The sequence below is a fragment of the Parus major genome, chromosome 5 (genome assembly GCF_001522545.3).
Source record: "Parus major isolate Abel chromosome 5, Parus_major1.1, whole genome shotgun sequence".
In the NCBI taxonomy this organism is placed as follows: Eukaryota; Metazoa; Chordata; class Aves; order Passeriformes; family Paridae; genus Parus; species Parus major.
Window position 1 is genome coordinate 58,511,115 of NC_031774.1, and position 12,894 is coordinate 58,524,008.

General features: G+C 44.3%; 1 protein-coding gene across 11 annotated transcripts in view; it reads right to left on the reverse strand.

Annotated features, from left to right (window-relative positions):
* The window catches only part of FBXO34 (F-box protein 34), a 39,196-nt gene that overhangs the window by 16,076 nt on the left and 10,226 nt on the right, over window positions 1–12,894 (reverse strand). For 4 of the 11 annotated variants that reach the window (XM_015631283.3, XM_015631282.3, XM_015631280.3 and 1 more), the window contains exon 2: window positions 9,409–9,487. The exons of 1 other annotated variant lie outside the window; for it this stretch is intronic. The gene's annotated coding sequence lies outside the window, so the exon portion shown is untranslated. Of the gene's footprint in view, window positions 1–6,617; window positions 6,670–9,408; window positions 9,488–9,814; window positions 10,112–12,894 lie in introns of those variants that run through there. 6 more of the 11 variants (XM_033514908.1, XM_033514907.1, XM_015631277.3 and 3 more) reach the window with 3 other exon arrangements.

Sequence of the window (12,894 nt, forward strand, 5' to 3'; positions counted from 1 at the left end):
GAAAACAAAACCAGTAAATCCCTCACTGGGCAGTGCTGCTGCAGCTCTGGTGACAAACACACGGGGCTCACACATCACTTTGCTTTCTAGAAAGCTGCCTTGGCACCTCTTGTCAGTGTCTTGTGCCCTGAATGACAAACTGGGGGTAGCAAAGGCCCCGTGAGCAGAGCTGTGGCTGCTGCACCCTCAGCTCATGGGGCAAGGGCAAAAATCCTCCCTGAACACATCACGCTCAAGGCCATGTGACCCACGAGCCACATCTGAATTATTTAGCCTATAAAACTACATCTGTTTTGCCATGCAGATTGTGAATTAATGAAAGCTCAGCTGAAAGGCTACTTTCTTGGGGCGAGAGGAAGGAGGAAGCTTCCAGAAGCCTTCCTATTATAGAAGCAATAGAGCTGGTTCCAAATATAGTAGAGCAACACTCCCAGGGCTCTGGAGATGTCGTGCCCTGGTTTTGTGAGGCTGAGGTCTCACTGGATTGCTCCTGCACATTCAAAGATGGGTAGAAAGGACTGCAAGATGCAGAACTGACGTGAAAAGGGAGTTTCAGGACAAACACCAGAGGCAGAAACCCAGACTGCTTCTATGAAAGATCAGCATGAACACCAGGAGAGAGCCAACCTGCCCCACTTTAGAGAAAGCCAGTCAAAACCAGCAAGAATCATATCTTTTTCAAGAACACAACATAAGCTTGCAAAAAATATCCTTATTATTATTATTATTATTATTATTATTATTATTATTACAACCCCAATGTGGCAGATTAGGATTGCTAAGAATCACTTCATCACCCTGTTTTGCCTGTGATAGCAGGGATCTTGGCTGGAGAGGTGCACTTGACTCACTATGGCACGCAGAGGGTGGATTTGTTTTTGCTGTGACAGCTCATAAAGTGACCATGACATGCCCTGCCTGACAGAAATGCCTCACCAGTTCACCAGGAACAGTTTGTTAGTGATCCAGCAGCGAGGGATAACGACCCCTTTTAATTCCTAAAGTTTCCTTCTCCTGTTTCATAGCAGATCTTGTAACATAACAGAAATAAACTCAGTTGCAAAACTCTGATTACAAGTGTATCTTTGTGTATCTCTGCATCTGTGTACTCCAGCATAGGACTGGCCTTTTGATTGGTAAATGGTAACAAAGGAAAATGTCACCAGAACACCAAAAATCTCATACAGGACACTACATAGGGAAGAAGGCCCCCTACACCATGGCACAAAACACACAGGAATAATTGCTCCTGCACACCTCTCCATGACCCCATGAAATGGCTTCTAAAATAGCAAAACAAACTTACAACTGACTTCTAAACATCCAACAAAAAAATAAATACAGTTTCTTCTTTGCAACTCTGCTAACAAGGAAAACCCCACAGCAGGTGACTCAAGGTTAAGCACTAATTTCATCAGGTTTAAAACTCAATTCACTGAACAAAATACGGCTTTAACAGGTTTCTATGGCTCTAACTGGTTTGGACCTGCTCTTGGGTTGCCCATTCTCCTTTCTGAGACCACCCCATATTCCCTGATCACAGGTCCAGACCTCCACAGTTTAGCAGAATAAGGGACAATTCATTTTTATTTACTTCTGTGGGATCTTACTCTTTAACCAAAAGGTTATTTTGTGCTTTTCTCTGTCCTATACCACTGTGATACCTTTTCAGCAGAGACAGAGGCACAAAAGGACCCCAAAAAACACTCTCCAGAAACCTCAAGCACACCAAAACCACACAGACACACAAAAGAATCAGAACAGTTTCCACCTGGGTTCATTCTGCCAGTCCCCTGCAGAGCTGAGAGGCTACAATATCCATTAAGCATCTCTAAAGTATCCAGATTTTAACTCAGGGTCTCCAAACCCAAACTCAGCAAACCTTACTCTGCAGCACAAACACTAGATTAAATGTAACAGTACCAAAAAAGAGTTTTAGAAGTAACTGTGCCATTACTTGCAAATATTTGGATAGGCTGGATAAGGCCTTAAGCAACATGGTCTAGGGGGAGAAGTTCCTGCACGTGGCAGGAGTTTGGGATAAGATGATCTTTAATGTTTCTTCCAACCCCTTAACATTCTATGATTCCATTATTTCTGTCATTTAAAATGCCCAAGTTTTTTCTATCATATTCCTGAATCCATTCTATTTTCACGTAAAAGCATTTTCTGCTATTTTTAGCATCAATGTCTCATGAATTGTTACAAAATCTAAAGTATTTTCTAACTTTTGTTTAAAGTAGGCCACTGCTGGTGCCCCAATGTTACACTTTCACAGAGAACTGTCTTCCACCTTGCAAGGACAATGCAAAAATGCTGAACTCAGAAATCTCAAATTTATAGGTCAGCAGTTTACAAAAAAGTCTGCTCTACACTTAGGGAAAGAGCTATCCAAGTATACCCAACTCCAGGACAGACTTCATGCAGAAAGCATAAAAATTTTCACAGCACATTTTGGAACAAAGTGCCTCATTACATCTGCAAACTTCCACCAGAACAGATTCCTTAGGAACATCTGAAAACAACCCACCCACCCACAAACAAGCAAGACACACCACCACCCACACCCTCTGAACAAGCTCTGGATTCCCTGGGCTTTCCAGCTGTGTCTTATGAAACAAAGCATAAAGCTCCCTAAAGAAGAGGTTACAATCTAAGACCAAAAAAAAAAGTCACTAATTAATGCCAGGCCCCATGGCAGAGCAGGTCATGCCCCACAGTGAAACTGGAGAGAGAATATGGTGGTTTTATACTTGTTTCTTACTATTATTTTACTATTCTAGCCATCATTAAATGATGGATTTTTGTTTTGTCCACAACAGTAATCAGTAACCTCATGAACTTTATCTTGACCTTTAAGCTCTCTTGGCAGTCCTTCCATGACATCTCTGGTTCCAGTTCCTGGCAGGCAATAACCTCCTCCCCTGGACAACCCATCAGGTGGGCAGATGGATGTGTCTGTCCCCTGCAGCAGGGAGCCACCCACTACAATCACTCACAGCTAATTATTAATGTCAAGTCTTCAGGAGGGACAGGAATATTCCTCCTTGAATGGAGTGACCATTTTCCAGTCTCCCCCTTTTATTCACTTCTGACTTCTTGTGAGATGTGGTGCAGATCCCATCAGATTCCTGATGTAGGGGAGAATTCAGACTTCTGAGTCTCTGACCTCCCTGATAACATCCTACTTCATAGAACACATGAAAGGTTCAGGTTGGAAGGGACCTCAAAATCCATCCAGTTTCAAAAGCCCAGTCAAGGGCAGGGACACTTTCCACTATCCCAACCCCAAGCCCCATCCAATCTGCCCTGGACACTTCCAAGGATGGGGCAGCCACAGCTTCTCCAGGAAACCTTTGGGGGGAGAACCAAATCCCTTGAGCTGCTGCCCACTCCTGTTTTGAAGCAGGCCTGGACTCAGTTATCCCTCTGGGCTGTGAGCACACATGGCTGGCTCACACACTTCCATCCACCAGAACTCCCAAGTCCTCCTGTGCAGGGCTGTCCTCAATGACTTCTTGTCCCAGTCTGCACTCACACCTGGGACTGCCCTGACCCAGGAGCAGCACCTTGCACCTGGACTTGTGGAACTTGATGAGGTTTCTCATTCCCATGAATGCCACACAACCTTCTCACGTTCCCATACAACTCCTGGATCTGGTGACACAGCTCTTCAATGAGGACACACCTTCTGGAGAGATGACTCTCAGCCCCAGTTTCCTGGATAGGGAGCAGCCACTCTAAACCCAGAGGCCTCCAGAGCTCTATTTCCAGCAGGTCTCTTTGGGAGGGACCCTCTGACATCATTGGGGCTGCCAGGAATGAGCACCTCTCCTCCAGCTCCAGGCCTGCAGCATGAAGTCATGCAAGGAAAGGGAAAGAAACAGGACACCAGGGTGTCACAGCCAGCACCACAAAGCTGGAATTCTCACCAGTGACAGGAGGAATAGCACAGCAAGGCAAATGAGACTCACAACAGCACTTGGCATGATACCATGATCCAAGCAAACCCCTCAATATCCATCAGCCAGAACCAGGCCCCTGCAGAGCTCATCCAAGCACAGACAGAGCTGCAGGAGCAGAACAGGGAGGGAACAGGGCTTTGGTGAGCAGAGCTGGGCTCACACAAACACAGGTGAACGATGCCAAAGCAGCATCAGGGTATTTCCCACCCTAAACTGCTTTGCAGCTTGTAAAAAAGCACAGAAACCATTTAAAGGGACCAGAAAGGACTTTGAACACCCAAAGCCCAGACATGTGACACATTACAGCCAAAGGGCTCAAGATGAAGACAGAAGGCAGCCAGGAGGACACACTACAAATCCTTCCCAGACAAACTATCACCTGGGTTTATAGAAATTCTCAAGAGAATGTTATACATAAAACATCTGCTGAACCCACTCATAAACTCTGAAAAAACTAAACTGCAATAGAGACCAACATTAAATACAGTATCTTATTGCATGATTGTTTCAAAGGACTGTTTAAAATCTAAGCTAATCTGGAAACCTACCAACTCCACAGATCTTTAATCTTTTTTTAGCTCTTTTTTTAAAGATATTTTTTCCCCATTAATAACTCAAGAATTATTGAAGTAAAAAATAGTTTGATATTTTCAGAGCTTTGTAGTCAATACACCTAGCAACTGACACAATTAAAATTTCAGAAATCCTAAGCATAGCACAAATTCCACTGTATTCGTTCTTAAGGAAAAAAGAAAAGCCCCAAAATAGCATTGAAATTTCAGTAAAGGACAACTTCTGCACTCTTATGAACTGTGACAACTTCTGCTTTCTGCTTCTGCCTTTCCCTTTTTACATTTCCTCTTCAAAATTCAGTGGCACTGACCCATAAGAGGACACCAGAAACAATCCTGGTGTGCTTCTTTCCATGTTAATAACCATTTTGGATGTATGAATTTTTCTAAAGTCCACTAAAAAAATCAGATTTGGGTTTGTTTTACAAGACTTTAAACTTTTTTTATGAAAAAACACAGCAAACAAAATCCTAGAACAATTTGGGTTGGAAAGGACCTTCATGATTACCTTGTTCTAATACCCTGCCATGGGCAGGGACATCTTCCACTATCCCAGGCTGCTCCAAGCCCTGTCCAACCTGACCTTGGACACTTCCAGAGATGGGACAGCCACAGCTTCTCTGGGCAACCTGTGCCAGGGCCTCCTCACTCTCACAAGAAAGAATTTCTTCTCAATATCTAATTTAAATCTCTCCCCTTCTACTTTAAAACTGTCCCACTTTGTCCCAACCCTATCTGCTCACATAAATAGTCACACTCCCTCTTTTTCCCCAAGTCTCTTAGGCATTGGAAGGGGCTCCAAGGTCTCCCCAGACCCTTCTTTTCTCCAGGTGAACACTCCCAGCCCAGCTCCAGAGCAGAGGAGCTCCAGTCCTTAGAGCATCTTTGTGGTTTCCTCTAGACCCGCTCTAGCAGGTCCAAAAAACAGCTTTATAATCAAGACAGAAAAGGAAAAAAATACCTGCATTGCTCTCTAACACAATATTCCCAGTATTTCCTCCAGCACAAACAGTATTTTATTCTCAGAGTTTCCCCTTCTTGGACCAAATGGAGAAAATATGAATAACCACCACCAAATCACTAAGAAGTGAAGCAGAAAATGAGGCGCTCACAACTGTGGTTCAGAAGGGATGGTTTAAGTGAGCCAGCTTTGGAGCTGGGGATTGTGACCCTGCTGCGGAAACCCTCAGCACTTTACAAACCAAATGTGCCACTCCAGAGCTCCCACTCCCCCACCCTGGCTTTCAACATCTAATTCTCTCCCAAAAGCCAGCTGCAGCTTGCCAGCCCAAACACTGAATTACCAAAGCAATCACCAATCTTGAGCCATCACCATTTGACATCTCTCACCAATTCTCTATGAGCTTGCAGAAAATAATTTCAAACAGCTCCCTCAAGAAAATAAGTTTCAAGCCTTAGTTTTTTCCACCCCAAGCCATCCCTGCACTATTTCATAGCTCTGATAATTATACCACTGACTAAACCTCCAACTGGGAATAGCTGTTTTTATCATCACTATTAAAAACAGTCCCTCACACTGCTAGAAATCTGGAAATTCGCTGGAGCTGCATCCCACCCTTCGGCCTCTCAAAACACTACACAGCAATGAAAGTATGTGCTGAAACCAGAGGATCCCTGTGCTGAACAACTCCTGTAATTTCTGGGTAACTGGAACTGCTTCCTAAGCAAACCATGGAGGCTTGGTTATTGATTTGAGAGGGGCAAGTGGCACCAGAGCTCTGAAAGTCAAAGTTTTCCATACTGGACTGGGAAAGTTTCGTTACTTTCAGAAATGCAGCAGTGACATGCATGCTAAAAAGCACCTCATATTCACCTAGTTTTGTAGTTTTTATCTTTTTTTAAAAAAATTAAAGTATAAAGATCATCTGCAGTTTTCCTTTCCTAAAAGCACATTATCTTCATTTTACACCTTGGCCAGAAGGGTGACTGACAGCTCTCAGAGAAGTAGCAAGATGCAGAAAAACAAGAGTTGAAAGAAAAGTGGATTTTAAAAAACAGCTTTTAATTATCTGAAGGTACGGTTGCCAAGTAGAGAGCAAGGAGGCTCTGCATCACTTACAGATGGGAAAATTCCCCCAGGTTGATTTCACAGCCAATTACAGTGGATTAACCTATTAGGAAGAACAAAACAGATATATTTTTTTTTGTGGATGCAGGTTTCAACAGCTTGAAAAATCATTGCCACTGGTACTTTGATACACAGGATCAGCAATCTGTTTTATCACACTTCAAGTCATCACCATCCATAAACACACCCTAGAAAAAAACCTCACCCTCTTTTTTAATGCATCTTCTGTCATTATTTCCTTCCCAGGGAACGGCATCTCTCTTGGCTCCCCATTTTGAGTATCACTTCATATATCAATATTTCTTTTATTGTTGTTAAAGAGAAGCATCAAACACCTTCAGGCTGTTTTACACACACCTTTGCACACACATATAAAATATATCTGCCAGATGTCATTGTATAAGGTATTTGTCAAAAGAAAAGCACCAAAGCACTGATTTTCAGCTTTCCAGGACCCCTCTGCTAAATCCTGGGTGTGCCTACTTTTGTTTGGTATCAAGTTCCTCCAGCTGGCTCCGCTGCAAGAGCAAACTACAGGGATAGTTAAGTTTTTCCCCACCACCAAACACATCTGTTCCTTTTCTGACTTCTCCAGACTTCCTTCCCCTGACTGTATCACAAAGCCTCTCTTTTCAGCGAGGCTGCCTTCTTGATAGTCCATCACCATTATCATCTTGTTCTCTACAGAGCAGCTCGAATCACTGGGTCTTGCAGAGCTTCCAGTCCTTTCAGCTCAAGGCCAGGATCTGAATTCAAGCACTGTGATTTACAGAGAGGGGTGTTAAACTTCTTCCCTGATTTTTTTTTTAACACTCCACAGTTTCCTGTCCTGGGAGGCAACCAAACTGCCACAAGAAATGCCAGTTTCTGTTAAATATCCTCAATTCCTGTGACACTGAGCATTTCAAACAATTACATTCCTTCCAAATCTTGCACTATAACAGCTTTTATCCCACAAAGTTCAGAGATGAGCAAAAACTACTTTAGCACCAAGGAGTGTGAGTTGGTTATTTGCTGCATCTCACAACATTCCTAGTTAACATTCAGGCTTGGCACAACCCACCATCCACTTGAGCACACAACACAATGTCACCCCTCAAAACCCCACTGTTCAACCTAAAGGCACTTTTTAAATTTTTTTATTTTATTTTAAGGGTGCATCAGCTGCTCACTGAAAGTGGGAATGCTTCATTTAGCACACACACACTTGTTAAACTGCTCACAGCATGCAAATAAAACACCACATTGTGCAAAAGTCATTCAGTCTCCCCATCCGTAGATATGTGCAATGGAACCGGGGCCAGGAAAGAGAAACTTGGAACAATGTGCAAATATTTCAGTCCCTTATTCCCAGTACTCACATCTCAGGCTAAAGCCCACAGCTCTGTCATGCTGAGGGGTGACCATGTTTGAGAATCTGCCCTGTGCAACGGGTGGGAAAACGACCATTATCTGTCTTACCCCTGGACTGCACCCTTTTATTTGTAGTTATTACTGCAAACTGCCTTTTTTTCCAGACAATGGTTGTGTTATTATAGGTACCTTCATGCCGTGCCAAAGCACATACACACAGCAATTCAGAACAATCAGCCTTGTTTTCATGGGAGCAAAGGTTGCAGCCAAATGAAATGGGTGGAGATCACATTAAACAATCTTGGAATCTGCTAATAGGATATAGGAAAATGTGACCATAATGCAGATGCGGAGTTCCCCTTTCACCTTCCAATGTTATGGATAAAATAAAAGCTTTGGAAAACCAATTAAACTGTTTGAACAACATTAAGCAAGTCAAAGTGTTCTCAGGGTGCTTACAAGACCACTGAGAGGTTCTTTAAAATTAAAACAAAGCAGTACCCTTTCAAAGCTCTGAAACCAGAGATCATTTCCCCACCCCAGAAACGATGATCTCTTCCACCACCTGCTTTAAAGATATAGGAAACCTGCAAGTCATCTGCTTCTCCATGGTGAAGAGAAGCTCAGCAAGACAACTGTTCCTGTCTTAGAGACAGGATCAGCCCCTCCTCTAAGTAGGGAATTTTCACACTGAGGCACCTTGGCTGGTCAGCTGTAACCTGCATTCCCCTTGTTTGCTTTTGAGATGTGCATTAGTCAGCTTTCTCCTCCACAAATCTGATTGTGCCTCTGCATGATCGTGCACTGAAGTCATGTCCTTGAGAGTGTGACATCAGTCTGTTGCCATGGCAATGCACAGGGCAGTCCAAAATTCAGTATTATGGCATCACTGCGGGATCAGACAGCAGAACAAGCCAACGCCTGAGAGCTGGTTAATGCAGCACGAACAGCCAAGACATTTCAATCTAAATGTTAAAGTGTAACTGCACTTCCTCGCAATATTCCTCATAAATATGCCTAGAAACCTCAAGAAAGACAGTCCAGAAGGTCAATGAATTGAAGAAATAGGCAAACCATCATGCATCACTAAAAAGAAGGGCAATATGTTTCCAAGGATGGCCACCAAAAGAAGAAAGCTTAGTTCAGCTCTCTGAATAGAAACCACCATCTGTTCCTAAGGCAACACCAGAGCTGCCTGAAGACATCATCCACAGAGAAACAGGGATGGCCCCTCAGCACCCTGAGCCAAGTGTTAGGCTGCACCCAGTTTTTCTGGAAATCAGAGACTGGAGGATCACAGCACTGTCAGCCCTTTCAAAGGGACAGCATTACATAAGACACAGTTCTTCAATTTCAAGCTTTGAAGCAAAGATCAGTACATCATTAACCCAACCTGTAACAAAGCCATGTAGTTAAAAAAGGGTGGTACCTTCCAAGAGTTGTTATTCCATGTAGGGTTAGACATTACAGTTCTGTAGGTTCCTTGCACACTCACGAGAATGGCATTTCTGAAGAGCAAAAGGGAAGGAAAAAGGAAATTAGTGACACAGTAACAGTGCTAATAACCCAGCTCCTAAAACCTGAAAGATCCCGTTTTCCCAGAGCAAAGGGCATATGGGAACATGTTGGGAACAACAACCCATGCACTGTTGACGTGGAAAACCACCAATTCAAGGTCTTCAGTGCTGACTGATCGAGTACACCCCAAAAACATCCCAGCAAAACTACAGGTGGCTGGGCAGAAGCCACTTGGGCACCATGAGAGCCCAGGGAACACAGACAGCAGAGAAAGGACCACAAAGCCCCCAGAAGTCACAGTGGACCCTTTTCTTTACCTGTTCCTCTCTTCCCATCAAGCACACATGTTTTGGGGTCTGGGTGTGGATTCCCAGTGGCTGTTCTAACACCCAGATTCCTCAAGCCCCTGGAAAGCCACTGCTGTTGTACGTCAGCTTCTGCGTAACCCGGCCCCTCCCCGTACGCTTGGCCGGTTTCATTTTGCCTCCTTCCGCTTTCCCTTATTAATCCACGCGTCTCCAATAACTCAGTCAACACTTCCTTCTGCAGGGCTGACCTCCAGCCTTCCCATAACCCCAGCTGCACCCACAGTTTCTTAACACTGCCATTAATGAGGCACATTTCATGTTCTCCACAGGGATGTAGCCCTCACCCACTTCTAACCCCTCCACCCATGTCCCTGGCTGTAATTACCCCATCCCTCGTTATCTAATACCCAACACAAGCCTTGGGGCTGGGAACCGCTGTTTGTTTGGCTCTGCAGTGTCACACACCCCACTGGTGTTGTATAAATAAATTCCACAACCTGTTTGAGCCTGAGCTTGATTGAGATTTGAATTACCCCAGTTTCCAAGTGACTGCTGCGAATACCTTCGCTCTCTCCCTGCTGGCTTACGCAATCGGCCACCAAGGCGGCTTCAGGTCCAAACATCACAACAACCAACTGCTCCCACGGACCACAGCTGCACAGAAAACAATTTAAATCCCTTTCCTTTTAAATATAAATTGCAGATTATAAAGGGATGAGACAGGCTGGAGCACACAGCTTTCAGAAATGTGCCTCTGCCTGTCACCTGAAGGATGAGTTCCATGTGCCAGTGTCACCTCTCAGCCACCAAAGCACCCAGGCTTTGCCACAACCCTTAACACTCAGCAGGTTACCCAGTCACAAGTCTGAAGTACCAGGGAGGATGAGATTCTGGAAGCAAGTTTAAGCTAAATAGATTTCAGAGCAAAATAAAGCCAGCAGGCTTCATCTCCATGGAGCTCCTGCAACACAACATCGGCTGAGCAAGTCACTCAGGGCAGAGGTCTTTCTTATTAACTACCTAGTAAATTCAGATTAAAGTCAGATAGCTTTTTCCCCTCCCTCATATAAAAATCAGATGTTATCCAGCCCCGAGGAATCAATCCAGCTTCTGCAATAAGGAAAACCTGCTCACAGCTCCATGACACTACACACAATTCACAGGATTGTGGCCCTTCAGGTACTCGTTAATTTTTTTTTTCCCTAGAAAAGTCTCCAGTAACAATTTGCCTTCATTTTCTGCAGTGAAGATGGATGGTAACTAAGTACTGGATATGGAATCACATGAGCAGTCCCAGTGCAGCCATCCCAGGTCATAAAAACACCAGTGTAATCCCACAGACATTCACCAAGTACCCACCTGCTCCCATCTGCTGATTCCAACATCTGAGGGGCCATCAAACCCCTGAGCCAAACACCAGGAAGACAGGAAGGAAGCACCAAGGCACTCTACAACCATTAAAAGGCAAACAGAAGCCAGAGAAGAGCCAAGGCTGGGTGTGTGTGATGGTGTTTACAGGTGGAGGAACTTTGCCCACTCGTAGGAAGGAGCTGTGCTTTGCTGATGCTTCCTGACTACCCAGCTGAACCTCCTCTCCATAGGTGAGTCCCTTTCCACCTGGATTACCCTTGGAGCAGCTTGGCCAGCATGAAAGATATCACAGCCCATTTTTTGGCTTCTTTTCCTTACAAAGTCAAGGCACCCAACCTCTTTAAAAGGCACTGTGGCACCTCATGTGCTCCCACATGAGACTCACATCCTAAAACATTCTCCCAAAGAAACCATGAGCAAAGAGCACTGTGACTCAACATCCCCAGCAGGTGGGGGTCAGGCAGCCCTGCCAGGTTTAAACCTCATTTTTATTTAAGCAATACCCAATCCAGCCTTCCAGCCTCCTGTCCCTGCAACATCAGTGGCTAGAAAGGCATTTAGGAGTCTGATCAGCTACAGACTCTCAAGAAAAATGTATTTTTCCCCAATATGAATAAATAAATACCTCTTCTAACAAAAAAGCTGATGTAGTTCATCTCATTAAATAAGTCACACTGTTCTTATCAAGGTATGGATCCACTACAGTATATAATGCACAGGTTGGTTTGCAAAGTGTGTTTGGGCCTTCCCCTCTGACATCTAAAGCTAAAAATGTAAGACTAAATTAAGGGGACCTTGTACTCTTTGTTCCTTTGAAATTCACACCACCTCACTTTATTCCCAGAGCTTAATGCTGCAGTTGCATCTACACAATCAACCCAATCAGCCAAGTTACAACCAACACAACCAGGACTGAACTTACAAAACTACTAACTTTTAACTGGGCAAGTATTTTACATTTTCTTTCCCAAAACATTTAACCTGCTAACAAATACCTGCCTTAGTGCATTACCATCCTGCCGTTGTCCTGGAGTGAGTTAGCAGGCTTGCAGCAAAACACAGGGAGAGCCAAGCACACTCTGCCTCCCGGCCAAGTAGAGCCTGCAAGAACAGACCCCCTTTGGGGCAGCGACAGTTGAGGTCAATTTAATGGGAAAACAAACTACTTTTCCATTCAAGTGCAAAGCAGAGACAAAGAATTTTATGTGGCTCAGATTGCACAGTCAGCTGTCTTTTTAGGAACAGATCAGATTTAATGGTTCTGTGGCAGTTCAGAAAAAATGAGCCTGAAGAGAGTTTAAGGTTTGGACGGTATTGCACTGTGCAAAGTCCAGGCACTTGTCTGGGGTGCTCTTGTGGCCTTAAATCGGTACCTTAAAGTCATCATCATCAACAGCAATTCCAGGTATTTTATGAGATACTGGCACAGGTTTTCCAGAGAAGCCATGGCTGCCCCATTCCTGGAAGTGTCCAAAGCCTGACTGGATGGGGCTTGGAGCAACCTGGGATAGTGGAAGGTTTCCCTGCCCATGGGACGGGGCTGGAGCAAGATGGGCTTGAAGGTCCCTCCCAACCTAAATATTCTGGGATATTTTGATTTCCCAGGGTTCAGCCTGGAGTACAAATTTACTTTTACCCTATTTCAAAGAAAGGCAAAATCTCTCTCCCAAGCTCTGCCTGATAATTCTCTTTTGCATCACAAGTTACATTTGACACCA